Source organism: Parus major, chromosome 9 (genome assembly GCF_001522545.3).
Source record: "Parus major isolate Abel chromosome 9, Parus_major1.1, whole genome shotgun sequence".
Lineage (NCBI taxonomy): Eukaryota > Metazoa > Chordata > Aves > Passeriformes > Paridae > Parus > Parus major.
In genome coordinates, this window is record NC_031778.1 from 9,267,226 (window position 1) to 9,282,767 (window position 15,542).

The 15,542-nt window shown below is 40.6% G+C and overlaps 1 protein-coding gene across 1 annotated transcript in view; it reads right to left on the minus strand.

Moving 5' to 3' along the window:
* Nucleotides 1-7,833: 7,833 nt before the first annotated feature.
* The window catches only part of IRS1 (insulin receptor substrate 1), a 50,417-nt gene continuing 42,708 nt past the window's right edge, over nucleotides 7,834-15,542 (minus strand). The window contains exon 2 of the mRNA XM_015638101.3: nucleotides 7,834-8,898. The gene's annotated coding sequence lies outside the window, so the exon portion shown is untranslated. The remainder of the gene's footprint in view (nucleotides 8,899-15,542) is intronic.

The window sequence follows — 15,542 nt, forward strand, 5'->3', positions numbered from 1 at the left end:
AACAAAACACAGTACAAAACAATATCTTATGGACTGCTTCATATGGTAAAGAATTTTCTTGTTAATTCAGCCATCTCTCAGAAATTAATGCTTTTTTTTTTCTTGTCTTAGGAAGTCAGGGTACCTTATTGTGTTTATGTATTTCAGTTCACTCTGCCATACATTACCCTGATTAATTCTGGCAGTGACAAAGCTGGAGAAGTAATTTAAAATCGTGATCATACAGAGGCACTGCATTTTCCTGCAGCAAAATCAACACTCCTGTTTAACTCTCCTGACCTTTCATTTCCTGTGAAGGAGCACGGGAGGTAAAACCTTTTTCTGAAGGCACTGCCTTAAGAGTTCTCACAAGTTTGTATTTGAATTATTTTCCCTTATAACAAAAGAAAATGCATTCAACATTATACCTAGACAGACAACAGTACTGCAATGACACCAAAAAGCTGCACTACAGGTGGAATTATGCTGTAATACCAAGGCTATTTAACCAAGCAAAGTCAGTCTAAATTCGTCTTTGTCAACCTTTGAGAACAACAGAGAAGAAACCATGGAATGCAAATGTTAGGGATGAGAAATCTGACTTGTTTGCTGGGTAAAGTTTGCTTTGAATAAATATGTGGAAATACTGAAAACAACAAAATATGCAAAGATGAAAAAGGGAAAGTTTAAGCACATTGGAATTGTAATTTGTTTCCTTTGAGCTTCACTTCTTGTTTCCTTCTAATTATAGCTCCTGAAATATTCTTAGGGAATAATTATAATATAATGACAGTTATCTATGTCAATTGTAAGTCATAGATGGCTTAACTCCTCTTTTTAAGAACTGGCCCTAACTATTTTCAGACTAAGCACGTACTTCCTGTAACTTCCCAAAATAACATTTGGCGATCACTGGAGCTAGAAGAGCTGCTGCGTGCTGGAAAGTGACACTTGCAATGTCTACACAAAGATCAAATATAAATTTATCAGAGAGCACCTATCTCAATGTCTGTTACAACACAATCAGTCACTGATTCTTCACTGACAAGCCTTCACTGAAAGTCACGTCTACTCTGCAGAAACACAAACCTAATAAGCAGCAAAAGAACCTCAAGAAAACAAAGAAAAAACACCTCAAAAAGCCATTAAATTCTTATAGGTTAGAGCACAGCTCTTCTCAGAAAATCTCACCTATTCAGCATCAATTTATACTACTGTTATATTTGCCAAACATCCTGCTTAAATAGCAAGGCTGTTAAACAAATGGACTGACAAACCCACATCACAGTTATGACATTATTTGCTTAGCAAGGATATGTGATTATTTTACAGTGATGGAAGTTTCATTAGGAAACACTTCCACTGCACTGCTAGACAGCAAGGTGTGTAACACCTACTGTGGGAAAGAGACTCTGATCTGCACACCAAGCTCATTTGGGATCCCATCAAAAAGAGAAACAAATGTTCTCTGAGCCATTGGTCTTCTGCTTCTCTTACTCCAAAGCCAGGATAAGTTTAATAGGATGCTATCTCACACTGGAAAGTTCTGCCTTTTGAGTAACGTTACTATCTGTGTAACCATGTTCTAAAATGTGTTTATTTAATGATGTTTAAAAAAAATCCCAAACAAACAGTGAATTCTCTTTTTATTTCAAGTTAAATCATTCCACATATCTAGTCAGGAACAAAATTACTCAAGCAGGTAAAACCCTCCCAGTATTCTATCAAGCCTTCATTTCCAGCTGAAGATACCAGAGAAGATCAAATCTTTTAAAATCAAAATAATTCTATTATGTGGAAAAATAATCTTTTTCTCCCTCCTAAACTTCTCCTCCCCCTCTCCCATGTTTAGGCTACAAGCCCATTTACTCACAGTAAAACTGAAGTGCCTGCAGACTCAGGACCTGCTGCCTACTATGGCAGTTTCAAGTTAAGAATTTCACACTTTCCCCTATTCTTGGGTCATTTAAGTCCAAGCCAATGCTGCTCACAGCATGTCTCCAGAAAGTTCTGCTGGCTTGTTTCACTAAGGCAGCACTGTCCCCACAGTCAGCATATGGCAGTCAAAGAACATTCAGGTGCTAAAAGTGCTTCACAGGAAAGAGGAAAGCAAAGGAAAAGCTCAGAAAGGCACCAGGAGCTCACTGGTAAGGTGAAGAGGTGAGGAGCTCAACAATAAGAAGTTCCCTTCTTGAAACATCCAAGGGAGGAGGTATTAGGAGGAAGAAAACTTGCTGACTGTGACCTTAAAAGAGACTTCTGTTTTGACAGGGAGAATCATAGGCATCATATCTTCAAGGCATCTTTGAAGATCTGCATTTCATAGAGCTCCAGCTCTCACAATGACACTGCTGGAATAACAAACACAGGCTCCCCAAAGCACTTATGTGTCTGTAGAGCCATTCTTAATTTAAGGATACACTTGCTTTAAGCTTCTGTGTTTAGCTTATATGCTTTGTTTAGTAGAGATCACTTTGGTGAACCTTTAGCAGGCACTGAACCAGTCCTCCAGAATAGCAGCAGCCTCCTGAGTCAGGGATAAGCATGACTCCCACTAATAGATTGCAAAGAAGGGGGTTGAGAACTGCAGGTGAGATCTTCTGGTGAGAACACCTTGGCTGTGCAACAGTTACAAATGAAACTGAGGATGGACTGGAATGGACTAAATACAGAAGGAAACTTTCCAGCAGCTGAGTTTTCTGAGCAAGCAAGATGGCATTAAACAGAACAGAGGAAGCACTGAAGTGGAAACTGAAATCTGGAGGGACAAAAAGGGCTGGACAGTACTACTGTTCTGCAAGAACACAGTTTACGTAGCTTCCTTAGCAGCATTTCTTTGTTACCCAACACTACAGGAGTTAAGTACTTCTTACTCATTACTTAATCCTCCTAACACCTTGATGAAGAAAGTAAAAATCAGTTTTGCTTTGCATACACAAAACTAATGTAATAATACCAAATTATTTATTCACATTCTTATAATGCTTTGGAAGAGGCAAAACTAAACAGCTCTAATTTTAAAAATAACACAGCAGGCAGAAGTCTCTTGATCTTTCACATCCATGTGTCACGTTCAGGCCCTTCTTATCTTTCACTTCAGATGACAACCCTCAGGATTACCCACATGACTGGGAGACTGGTGATGAGCCAACAGATTACCAAACCACTTCACACAGCCTAACAGGGAAGAAATCCAGGCAAATTGCCTCCTGGCAGAAAGAGAATTTCAGTTTACCTTTCCCTGATCCCGCTGAGGCGGCAGCGATGTGTGGCTGAAGGAGACGGACACTCTCCACCAGCGGGCCGCGTTCCCACAGCACGCTGTGAGGAGGCTGAAATTAATGCAAAACATGCTACTGATAAGGGCAGGCTGTCAGGAGGAGCCACATCGCTGCCAGGTGGCTGAGGAAAGCCAGACCTTGTGGGAAAAGGGCGGCTGGGCAGGAGGGCAGTGCCTGCTGAGGGGAGCCAAGCACCCAGAGTCAGGGCAGGCCTTGGGGCTGCTCCGGAGGAAACAAAACCAAGCCCTGCTGCACTGAAACCACAGAGGTGTCTGAAGACACCACTTTAGTGTTAGAAGACAAGTTTTTCTCTGAAGTTAGTCACTTAAAGGACAAATAGTGACTGTTTGGCCCTGCATGGGCTCAAATGCATGTTTTGGACTGAGACCACAACCACAACTCACCTTATTTCCATCAGCCTTTTAAAAACAAAAGCCAACCTGGACTTCAAGAGATACAGATTACTGAGGAAGAAACAGTGACAAGTTTGCCTTGCACCCAGCTCAGCCGACTGCAGAATCAGAGAAATTTGGGTTTGTTTTGCTCTCAAACTCCTTCCCTAATCAAATTTCTAAACAGTTTTAAAAAAAAACAAAATTGCTATTTTAAATTCACAAGCTGAAGGTGAAACAGTAAATTGATAGTTAGAATTACCATTTCTTCTTTCAGTCCATCTTCAAAAAGGCGTAAGAACAAAGCACTACCACTGCAGTGATGAAACTCAGCAGGACAGTAACCATGTCCACAATAACCTGAGGAGAAAACACCTGACATTTCAGCTATATTTTAATTTACTGACAGCAAATAATTCACAACAAAACTGGTATTTTATTCAATCTAACTAACAATTTGTTATTGCAATAAAAAAAACCAAACACAAGCAAACAAGGAGAAAGAGCTCTAACTTCCCAGTCTGAGGTGGACACTGGGAAAAGCCCCATGAGCAGAACCATGTGCAGCAGGAGGAACTTTCTCCCTGCTGACGTTCCAGGAGAGCTCAGCCATGACATCCAACAGCCAAAAGGTGCCAGACTGATTTTGAAATTAAAAAAATAAAAAAGAAAGGCACAGATTGTGACAGTCATGTTCAATGCCACAAGCATTTGGATGGACAGATAGGAGCAGAGCTGTAAGTCACAACGTTTTCCTCCTCAAAAATTACTGGTAAAACTATCAAAGACATTATCTGGTTGTTTTAATTTTTTATCAATTGTGTAGCAGCATTTCTGCTCTAGTGCTTTTCCATTGCAATGCTCTATCTTCTACAAACACTGTAAGGTGCGTTCTACAGTCAGGTCATTTTCCTCAAATTAATGAGCACTTCATTTTTTTCTCCAATAAGTTTTTCTCCAAACTGAAAGTCCTGAACTTTTTTCCACTTTCACTTTTTCTTTTTTTTTTAATGGGGATTTGCTAAGTTCACAAACTTATTTACGGTATCTTCAAATTCACATCTCATTGCAAATACTGACAGGCAGATAAATACAAGGTGAACTGGACAAGGGTGAATACTGTCACTTTACAGTATTTACACTTCCCCATCACCACTGAACTAGCCTCAAAGTTTGCAGGTTGAAAAAATCAGACAAACAAAAAAGGCCCCCAAAATCTGCACCCAAAGATGGCTTGGAGGCCATAGTGGAGATGGGCAAGAATTTGCCACAACTTTTTTATTTTCAGTATTGTTTCTTTAAACTGCACTAGCCTAGGTGAATGAAGCTGCAGAACAAGTGCTCCAGCATCTCCCCAGATTGGTTCAGTGGGCAGTCAAATGCTGTACTCAAGCTGCTCCTAAACGCTGGAGTCAGCTAATCCCTGCAGAAACACCCGTTGAGGCTCCGTTGTGCCGCAGTTACACAGCTCAAACACTTCGGCACAACCCAGCCCTGGAGTGAAACAGCTTCAGCTGAAAGTCAGCTGCTAGCAAGATGGACACAGTGCTTGGTTCTTAAATATGCACAAAGTAAGGCTACAGCACCAGAACATGCTTATAAACATGGCCTGAGCTCTCGTTTTGCTTTCTGAATTTGACCTTTTACTGAAAAAACCCCCCACCCAAACAATACTTATGGAAGACATGATATTTTAAATACTAAGTAAAGAGGTTAGTATCAAATACTAGGACAAAAATGTATTAAGAGTTCTACAACATATACATCAACTCAGAATCAAACTGAACTTGAACCTAGCAATCTTCGCCAAAACCCAAGTGTGTTAATGCTCCTTGTGCTCCTGGAGACTGCTTCAAATGGTTTTTCCAACCCTTCTCATTTTCAACCAATAGCACTAATAAAATGCATTCAGTAGAGAGTTTTTGACACTGAAGCTGTGCCAGTAACAGAGCCAGAAAGGAACTTAAATAATAACCCGAAACATCCACTTGAAAAAAATTAAAAGCAAAATAAACTCCCAAGCATCTGAATGTTACCAGCTGATCCAGGACTGATCCCATGTGCTCATTTTCAAACTTAGAGAAATGACAATCTGTTCTGTGGCAGACAGTGCAAAAGAATTCATAAAGGGATAGTATACGACTGTATTTTTGAGGCATTTTTGCTTTAATTTAAAAGGGTTTAGTTCATAATCATCTATTTATTAAAGTTTGTAATTCATAAGAATAAAAATCTATGCAATAATCAAGTTTTAGGCTTGGTTATGAATGCAATTCATTGAAAAAGTCTTTTCAAAACATTTGCTGAACAGGCATCTTTAATTTTACTTAGGAACAAATAATGATTAACATAAACCCCATGCACATTAACATCTTTAACAAGCTCCTTCTCTGCCCATGTGTTATCATTAAGATGAATGGAAACCCACCAGATCAGCACCATCACCCCTGCCATCCCTAATGACCACTGTCAATTCCTACACTTTTGTAGAACTCACTTTGTTTTATGAACAAAATTTGCACACAGAGGTATAACTGTGAAATATTCCTACCAATGTTAAATGAACTTACTGGTGCCTTTTAAACCTTAACAGTAACTTCCAGCACCTCCAAACTTGTGACTTAGTAATTGCCAGATTCTGCAAATTACCTGGAACAATGCCTTGGCACAATGGACATTAAATGCTTTTCTATGCAAGGCACTTAAACATCAACACAGGCTAATATTTAGCAACCGAATCAACACAGTGAACATTTAATTTAATTCACTAAGATGGAGAAGACTGGGCAAAGGAGTTGAGGGTGAGTTGTTCTTATGTTGTTACTTCATTGCAAATAAATATATGCAAGCTTTCATTAAAAATAAACCCCATTAAATAAAAAAAAAATGCAACAAAAAAGAAGGCTTAAGATAAAATGGGTAACTTGGAAATTTAAATAGTGGTCTGATGCACATGACTTTCTTTTTAAAGCAAGTGCTACCTTCTTAGGTACTAAAGGTTCTTTGGAAAAATCCACATCACTGATCATCAAGGGTAATAGGGGAGCTAATCCAGATTCACCTGTCCCTTCCAACATAAAAAAGCAGCAATGCCTCTTGTCTGCTACTGCTTGGTATCAGAACCTTTGAGAGGAGACTTCTCTGTCAGCAAAAGCCAAGGTTTCCCAAGGCAGCACTTGGGCAGGCACAGGCTCCTCTCAGGCTGCAGCCTCACCATGCTCCAGCACCCTCACTCTGCCAGCATCACCACTGCTGCAGTTGTTCCCGGTGAATCTGGAACGATTTAAGTTTTCTTATGCTCCAAGTCCTTTCTAAGTGACTATTCTGACTTCACAGGGTCAAAGTGGTTTTATATGTGCAGCAGTACCAGCAGAGCTAAGGGACTGGTAAGCCTCCAGGAAAAGGAGAGGTGAAGAGCAGCTGTGCAATGGCCCCTTCATCTATACTGCAGTCAGAAGTGGACACCGCACTAACCACAGCCTAATCCCAGACATCATAAACATCTCAGGGGGAAGAAACCCCTTCTTTGAGGGCTGACAGCCTTCCTGCAGGAGAGCTGCTGCTGTGCCTGCCTGCCTTTTCCTGATAACAAAAATTCTTTTGAATGTGCACTAGTCCATGGAGTTGCTTCGTGGAAGCAGGAGGGACCAACGGGGACCTGACATGCCTTCAAATTCAATTATCACTTCAACAACATTTTACTTGAAAATCCAGTATTTTTCCAGTCCCCAAAAGAATTAAGACTCTGCAAATGTTATGCACAGAAGAATTTTCATCTGCATAGAATCAGTGTAAAGCAGAGGAGAGTCACAGAAGAATTCTTCCTTGTGCCTCTAGCACTGATTTCCAGACAATCATCTGAGCCATGCTTTTTAGATTTTATGCTGAAGTCTTGCTATGGCTTCCAAGTGATTTTACATGCTGTGAACTCTTCCCCCAAATTCAGTGGATGGAGAGCTGGATCCTGAAAAGTCTTCACAACACAGAAACAAGGGCTTTAGTGGAATCATGTAAGGAAGCATACTCCCTACTCCACCTAATTATACTTCGTTCTTAAGCTATGGTGGTCCACAGCCATTCTCAATGACAAACCATGGAAACATCACAGAAACCCAGTGGGAGAATTTCAGATATTTGAGACAGCTTACAAAAAAAATAAAAAAGACCCAAAACCCACTACAGCAGATAAAACAGTATCTAGTTTATTACATATAGAAAGAGATTTCCAGAATTTACAAACACCCACATTTTCATTCCAGGGAAAGAGTCAATTTAAAAAGTTCACCCTTTTTTGTTTCCATTTTGCTTTGTGGTTTCCTGTTGGTTGTTTTTTTCTTTTTCTTCTTTACAATATATACAATGGAAGACTTTGATTTCTTTTTTTCTGATTTTTTTGTCAGTTCCTGTGCAATTGATGAATTCAAGTTGACACTTGTAAATACCCATGTACAGTAACGTTTGTCTTCATTGCAGTTAATACAGACTATTATTTTACAAGGAGTACAAAATTATTTTTCTTTTGGAAAGAATTCAGCTCAACATCAGAGTTATCTTACAACTGATAGTATCAGTAAATATGACTGTACAATCAAGGCCCAGGGACCAATGACTCATATTATATTATTTTCTGAATTACAATCTTAAAACAAGAATAGTACCCTACTCTATTCTTAGAAGCCTTGTTTTAAGCAGGTTCCCCACTCTGTTTACAACAGAATATAGTATACCTCAGTTCCACATCAAAAAAGATGTGCTGTAGGAAAAGTTACATTTTAATTAAAAAAGTACATGTATAAATCAAAACCTATGTTAAATATTTAATACTCTGCAACCAACATTAAGTTTTGTATGTAATAATTTACAATGATGATTTGTCATACAGGTTTTCAGCAGCAAATGAAGTTGTGTAAATGTGCTAGTAAAATACCCATTCTCACCCATGATGTAGTGGTGGGCACATCAGTTCATGTGGCCAGCAAAGTCCTTATGGTAGAGGATATGAAGTAAGAGAGACTTGTTGTCCAGGTGTCACAGTGCTTCTGCTTGGCACAACACAGGATGTGCAGCTCAGTCAACAACTCCTGAGGTTTGTGTAAAGTAAACAAACTGAACTGGATGCATCGTACCCATTTACAGAGGAAGAGGAGGAGGAGGTGAGGTCCTAGTTGTGATAGCATGAAACATTTATAGTCTTGATACCCATGAGTTTAAAAGAAGGATTTGGTGAGGTTCTGTAGGTCATCATTCTGAAATTGAAAGAGAAAGAAAATTAGCATCATGAGCACTTCAAAACTTTCCTATATTTCCCTCCCCCTCCTCTTTTTAAAAGAGTTATCATTCAAACTGAAAGTGTTAGCACCTTGAAAAATTATGGCATACACAGTTGAACTGTACTCGAGCATGTGAATCCCAAAAGCATTTAAAACAGATGTTGGCAATAAAATTCAAAGCAGTCAGAAACACGTTTAAAACTTGCAAGAGATTCACCTAAGCAGAAACAATTTAAGTGTCCATACTGATTAACTCTGACAAGCTCCTGTAACAAGAGAAAGAAAAGCTCCAAACACCAACCTGCTGTTGGTTTTTACCAGCTACATTTTTACCAGCTACAAGAAAGATCCACTGCATGTCAGGCCCTACAAAAGGCCTTCCTGGCCACCTGCAAACACCATGCCTGGTCTGGGAAGGATGACCAAGGAAGGGAGCAATCAGGGCACAGCATTACCATTCCCTACTTGACATACCAATGCTAAAAAAATTGTATATAGAAAATCCTGATAATGTCCATAAATCTATCTACATTCTGCTTCCCTCTGAGAGAGGGCTGGGTGAAAAACCAGGTCCTGCAACCCCGATAATGCACAGCACAGGTTTAGTGGGGAATGAACGCCAGAAGGTGCCTTTGACCCTGTCCCCCCAGTTCTCCTCATCTGCTGCAGCCTCCCTGACCCAGAGCACATGCACTGTGCACAGACTGGTGTCTGGGTCAGCAAGTCCTCTGTCCTGGGCCTTTCTGCCGGTTCTCCCAGGCAAGCTGTCAGTCCCAGCCTGATGAGGAGTGAGGCAGTGCCCAGCAGGATGCACTCGGGGCTGGATGGCCTCGTGTCCTGCTGGCAGCTGCTCCAGCCCCCGTGGGGACCACGGTCCCTGCTGGGGGACACAGAGCTGAGGTCACACGCTGGGGCACCAGGGCTGCCTCCCACTTCTCCTGAGGTCCTGTGGCACTGACTGGCCACACACACAGCCCTGGTGTCCCCCACTGGCCACCACCCTCGGGCCTCTCACACCACTGCCCCAGCTCCTCTCTGCACACTGCTGACACACAGCCAGACCCACTGGGGACCAAACCACACAGCACTGAAATGAATACAATCTGTCTTTTAACTGGGGTTAGAGGACTACCAGCATTTACAATTCAGTAGTTTTGCTAAAATCTGCTGAAGCAAGACTCATATTTTACATAAAAGTATGTCTATTTCTATGTTCAATATTAACTGTGCTCCTGAAAAGACAGGTAAACAGTGCATTTTCCTCAGTACAAAGGCATCCCATAGACACATGGAAGTGAAAAAACTGAAAAGACCTCCTGTCCTATATTCTTTAATTGCACAAGAAACAAAATTTACTTTGTGTGGTCCTTCAAGTGAAAGGAAAGCCTATCCCTGCAAATGATGTGTGGTATGCTGTGAAAACTCCCTTGAGAATTATCTCACAGATCTCTTATTTACTTTCAACTTTCTTCTGCACTCACATTGCGATCTACTGGAATGTTCCTACCACAGTATCTATACACAGCTTCACATAGCTGTGCAGCTTTCAACTACATTTGACCTAAAATTAGCCAGTAATGCCATACTTTATTATTAATAAAGACAAGCAACAAAGGAGAAATGGCTTCATTTAAATGGAGGAGTGAAGTGTGCGTGATGTGCATGCTGCATATCCGAGGTGGGTGTTCCACACCCAGCTCCCATCCAGCAGGGCCAGAGGAACAGCTGGGTGCTCCCAGCAGGGCCCAAAGGTCTGACCTGCCCTGCACCGACAGGGCAAGTGGAAGGACAGCAAGAAACAGCTTTTCTACATGGTCAGACTTGATTGTGCCAAGAGATTTTAAAAGCATAAATAATAAATGATTTGCAGTATCAGGGCCAAGTTCTACACCTCTTCACCAGTATTCAGGTCATCTAAACTCAAATACATCATGTATTGAACTAAACTGCCTGTCCCATCCAGTTCCTCACCAATTCCATCAATATGGCCAAGAAGTCATCTCAACCACTACTGGAGAGCATTTATTTCTGAAGTCAGAAGAGCAGATGAAGAAAGAGAGTAACAAGTCTATTGGAAAAACAAAACACTTTCTAGAAGAATTCACTAAGAAAAGAAAACTGAAGAAACACACAGTTACAGAAACCCAAACACTTGTACATTGTAGTCCCACACATGTGTAAAATGAGCAAGAAATCACAGAAGCCTGAAAAATCCAAGGGTTGGAGACAGGATGAAGAGCCAGAATCATGTAGGACACGACCTGATACAGGCTGAATTTCATACAAATGTCAGCTGCAGGTATGACAGGACATAAGGGCATGGAGCAGTTTCAAGTTTGTACCTATACCTCCAGATCTTCAGCAGTACAACATGGAAATTTGTCTGTCACCCTTTCCTAAAGATGTATTGTATTTTATTTTCTTTTACTTTGGGAAGGAAAAAAAAAATCAACCAGGATCTTTGCTAAGGACCATCTGAAACTACTGACTGCAATTACTGGCTTTCATACCAAACTCCTCTGACCAATCTCCTTCAACAAAATGTGAACTGAGTAACCAAGAATGACAAGACACACTACTGCTACAGGACAGTGGTACTTGTTCTGTCTGAATGCACAAAGATGTGTAGGAAACAGAAAATCTGAGAGCAAAGCTGCTCCTCCAAGGCCACTGGAAATACACATAATCCATAAACCTTGAATTCATTATTTGTGCCTCATGCACAGCCAAAACCCTATCCTCAATTTTAGCATACAAATGTTCTTTGCTGGACTTCAAAAGAGTACTTCCCAAATCTTTGACAGAACAATCTGAATCTCCTCTCTCCTCAGTGAGCTACTGCAGTGTGCTTTAAGGTGAGAGAACCTTATTTGGAAATGAAATAATTGGCTGGATACCTCCAGCCATCAGCATTTCCTTAACAACACAAAAAACAGTGCAGAAGACAAGTGTTTTAATAGAGAGTGCGAGGCCAGCAGCGAGCTGAGGTAAGGATCTTTAAAACTACTGACATCACTGTTGGCAACCAGAGAAAAGGGAAAACCTGTGTTTAATCTATTTCCTATTCACCACAAGTTTCAGCTGGAGTCCCCAATAATGCACTTCATTGACTTTATGGAAAAAGTGATGCAAGAAAAATGTACTGAAACAAGCAAGCATCTTTAAGTTTCTACAAGGTACCTCTGACAAGTAGTCTCTGCTGAACATCTGTTACAACACACATGCAGATAACACTGATGCATGTTCCAGCTGGCAAAGCTTCCTTCTCAAATCTCTTAGTCCAGGATGGATACAGCACAGCTAGCTGCAGCTCCTATTACAGCTGAAATCCCATTCTTAAATCCAGTAACTAAAAATAAAGTGTTATTTCATTTTATTTCCATTATTGGGGAGCTGAAGAAGAAGAGTACTTAAATTTTGAACTAAGAGGAGAGTGTCTAGACAGCTTAATATATCTTTTTTGAAGTTAAACAGAATTTTCATTAAAACATAGATGTGTTGCTAAACTACACTTTTAAGTGTAATCCTTATTTCTTCCTTACACTCCATTCTCTTTGAAAGTAACCAAAGAGGAAAAATAAAACAAAGCAAACAAAAGTGAAAACTCAAGCAATGTTTCAGCAAAAGGCTTTCCAGTAGCCAATGTAAACCTCCATTTGCTATTAAGAGCCAATAATGTGTCTTGTCCCTAAAACACCAACAGAAATGCCCTTCCACAGGGTCATTTAATTTCGAAACAGTCCAGTAACATGAACTTGCTGTTGAAGTTCTACCGTCATTTCAGCAAATAAATGCAACTACTTTGTCACTGATTAACACAGCAGGGCAAAACACAGCTCCTGAACAGCAGAGCTGCTCAGCACACTGTGGCACCTTTCCAGTGTCAGCTGGCATCTGTTTAGGAAACAACTTCACAGGTGACAGAGCCAGGTCAATGAAAAGAAGGTTCTTGACTGAAGAAAATGCAGTTTTTTTCTGAGTCTACCAAATGAGGATATTTTGCAGCTCTGCCATTAACCTTGTTAATCCAAACACATTCTCCAGAACTGTACTTATCCCATCAACACCTCATTTGAAACCATGGACTAATTGAAGACTACCTGTCATAGTTACTTGTTATAAATAAATTGTTTTAGAAGTGCATTTGTTGTTTACTTTAGGAACATATACAACACCTTATTCTGTGTAGATTAAACAGTGTCTTCCGACATAGGTAACAAATCTAGCTCATAAAAAAGAAAAAGCTCCTGAACAAAAGCTCGAAACAAAAGGAGAGCCATTGTAAACATCCTCGGGAGGGCTCATGCAGGAATCCACCAGCCGATTCCACCGTGCAGCCTGGACACCCATAGCCTGGACAGGTATAACGGGGTGTCTTTAAGAGAGATCCCATACAAAATAAACACATTAAGAGGCTTGAAAAACTCATTTTCAGTTCGTCTCGGTGACATTTGCACGAGTCATCAGCTGTCACGAAGCGGGGCGCACCTACCCAGGAGCCGAAGCCGTGCCCGGCGCCCCACACGGATGAGCACAGGTAGTGTTTCCATCCAGGGCATCACTACCGTGCACACAGGCACGGGAAGCATCTCCTTCGGGTAAATTAAAAACATGGACCAAAATTTAAGCTAGCTCAAGTAAATCCTTTTCAAAGAGATGCAAATAAGCTGCAGCCTTCCCCACTCCCAGCGACGCCGAAAGAGCCAAGGAATGCAGCAGGAACAATGGCCGCTCCAGTGTGTTAATTGCAGCCCGGGTCTAACAAAAGCAATTCCAAACAGAACCAAACAAAGTAATTACAACATCGCTATTCAACTTCACAGGCTGTAATCTACGGTTAATAGATAAACTTTTCTTTCTTGTACCCCAAAATGCCTGTTTCAGCTTTCCTGTGAACGTATTAAATGGGGAATTAATGAAGATTCGGTTTCACCAAGTCCTTTCCTATAAAGCAGAATAACTGAATTTGGTGTTTCCACCCGGTTTTGTCTTTACAGAGGTCATTCACTGTTGGAGGAAGGAGTCTGAAGACCACTTACAGATGATATTGCCTTTCTGCTATTGGTTCACACAAAATCCATGTACAGCACTGGGAAAAAACCAAACATCCTCACTACAGCAGAAAATTTTCCTCTTTTCCCCAGAAAGAGAAGGTGGAGAAAAAACAACAACTATGAGACTTTAAAAATAAGATGATGAGCAGAACCAGGTTTTTACATTTAAGAACCCATTTCCTGGGATGTAAGTACAGCGGGAAAGTACAAACTAAACCACACACATTCTTTGGATGAGCTTCTGCCCAACAAAGAATTCGTATGTTTGATTTCAGCTTCACAGCACGTCAACCTGATTTAAACTCATTCAAGAGAAAACTCAACCCATCACGGAGGTCAGCAAGAAAGGCTGCTGCCACTAACACGAAGCCGAGGACTGCCTGCCCCGAGCGCCTGGCATGGGAGAGATGAAGCTGCTGAAGGTCACATTTGCCTGGTTCCACCAATAAAGAGGACACCAGCCAGCTCTCTGCATTGGCATAAAACATGCTGGAAAAAGGAAATCACAAAGTTTCTATGTAGAAAAAATATTGAAGGGATCTCCTGCTCTGTTACAAAAAATCAGTAGTAGTCAGGGGTTTGAACAAGACTGATGACCTAAACACTGAATTTCTGATTAAATATTTCATCTTTTCAATTTTGAAAAAAAAAAGTTTTTGGGTTTTTTGAAGACTAAAAGAAACAAAATACAATTAAGCTTAGAAAGAAAGAGCTTAAAATCAATAGCATGTTTTGTAAATAAATTTTACAACTCTTCTTGCGCTGGCACAGCTAAGCAAGCCATAAAACAAAACAAGTGTCCAGTAGCTGCAAGTTACAAAAATCCAAGATGCAGCCTGTAGGTTTGTGCTTGGTCGGTTTCTATGAAATGAAAAATATGGGCGGAGTCTTTCTCATTAAAAGGTGTGATGCTATAAATGGAATTCTCATGTTTGTGTCTTCCAATTTTGTAAGGACTGAAGGTCTGCATCTTTCCCTGGCTTTACTAATAGTCCATCTGAGTAATCAGCTAAAGGTTGAGTCCATCTTACAACAGAGAGAAAATCCCTTTGTTTCAGGACTGAAAATAATGATGTTACTATGAAGCCAGGGATCTCATGAGATCAATATTCCAAGTTCATCCCAAATCTTCTCATAATGCTCCTCTAATACACTTGGCAGCGCTGTTTGTGTTTGATATCCTTCAGATAAACCCACTGCTGGACCAAGGTCTTCTCTCCTCCCCAGACTGCAGTAATGAGAGCAATATCAAACCCTAAATGTGCACCACGAAGTTAACAGCTTCAGTCCTCACAGGGCAACACTGCTTGTGTCTTTAAGATTCAAATAAACTTGCAAATTCAACAAATGGGATCATTGATTATTTTGGAATTTGTACCTCACCAAGTCTTGCAGAGTCTAACCCTGAAGTATTTGTGGCATTCCCACCTCTCATGATGACCCAATAACCCACAAGAAGGCACTGGTGAAGTACACTTTGTATGGCTGTATCTTTCAAAATAAAGTACTGCTCAGTTTCTATCTTTATCAAACATATAACCAAATATCGGCAATATTAACAAGGGG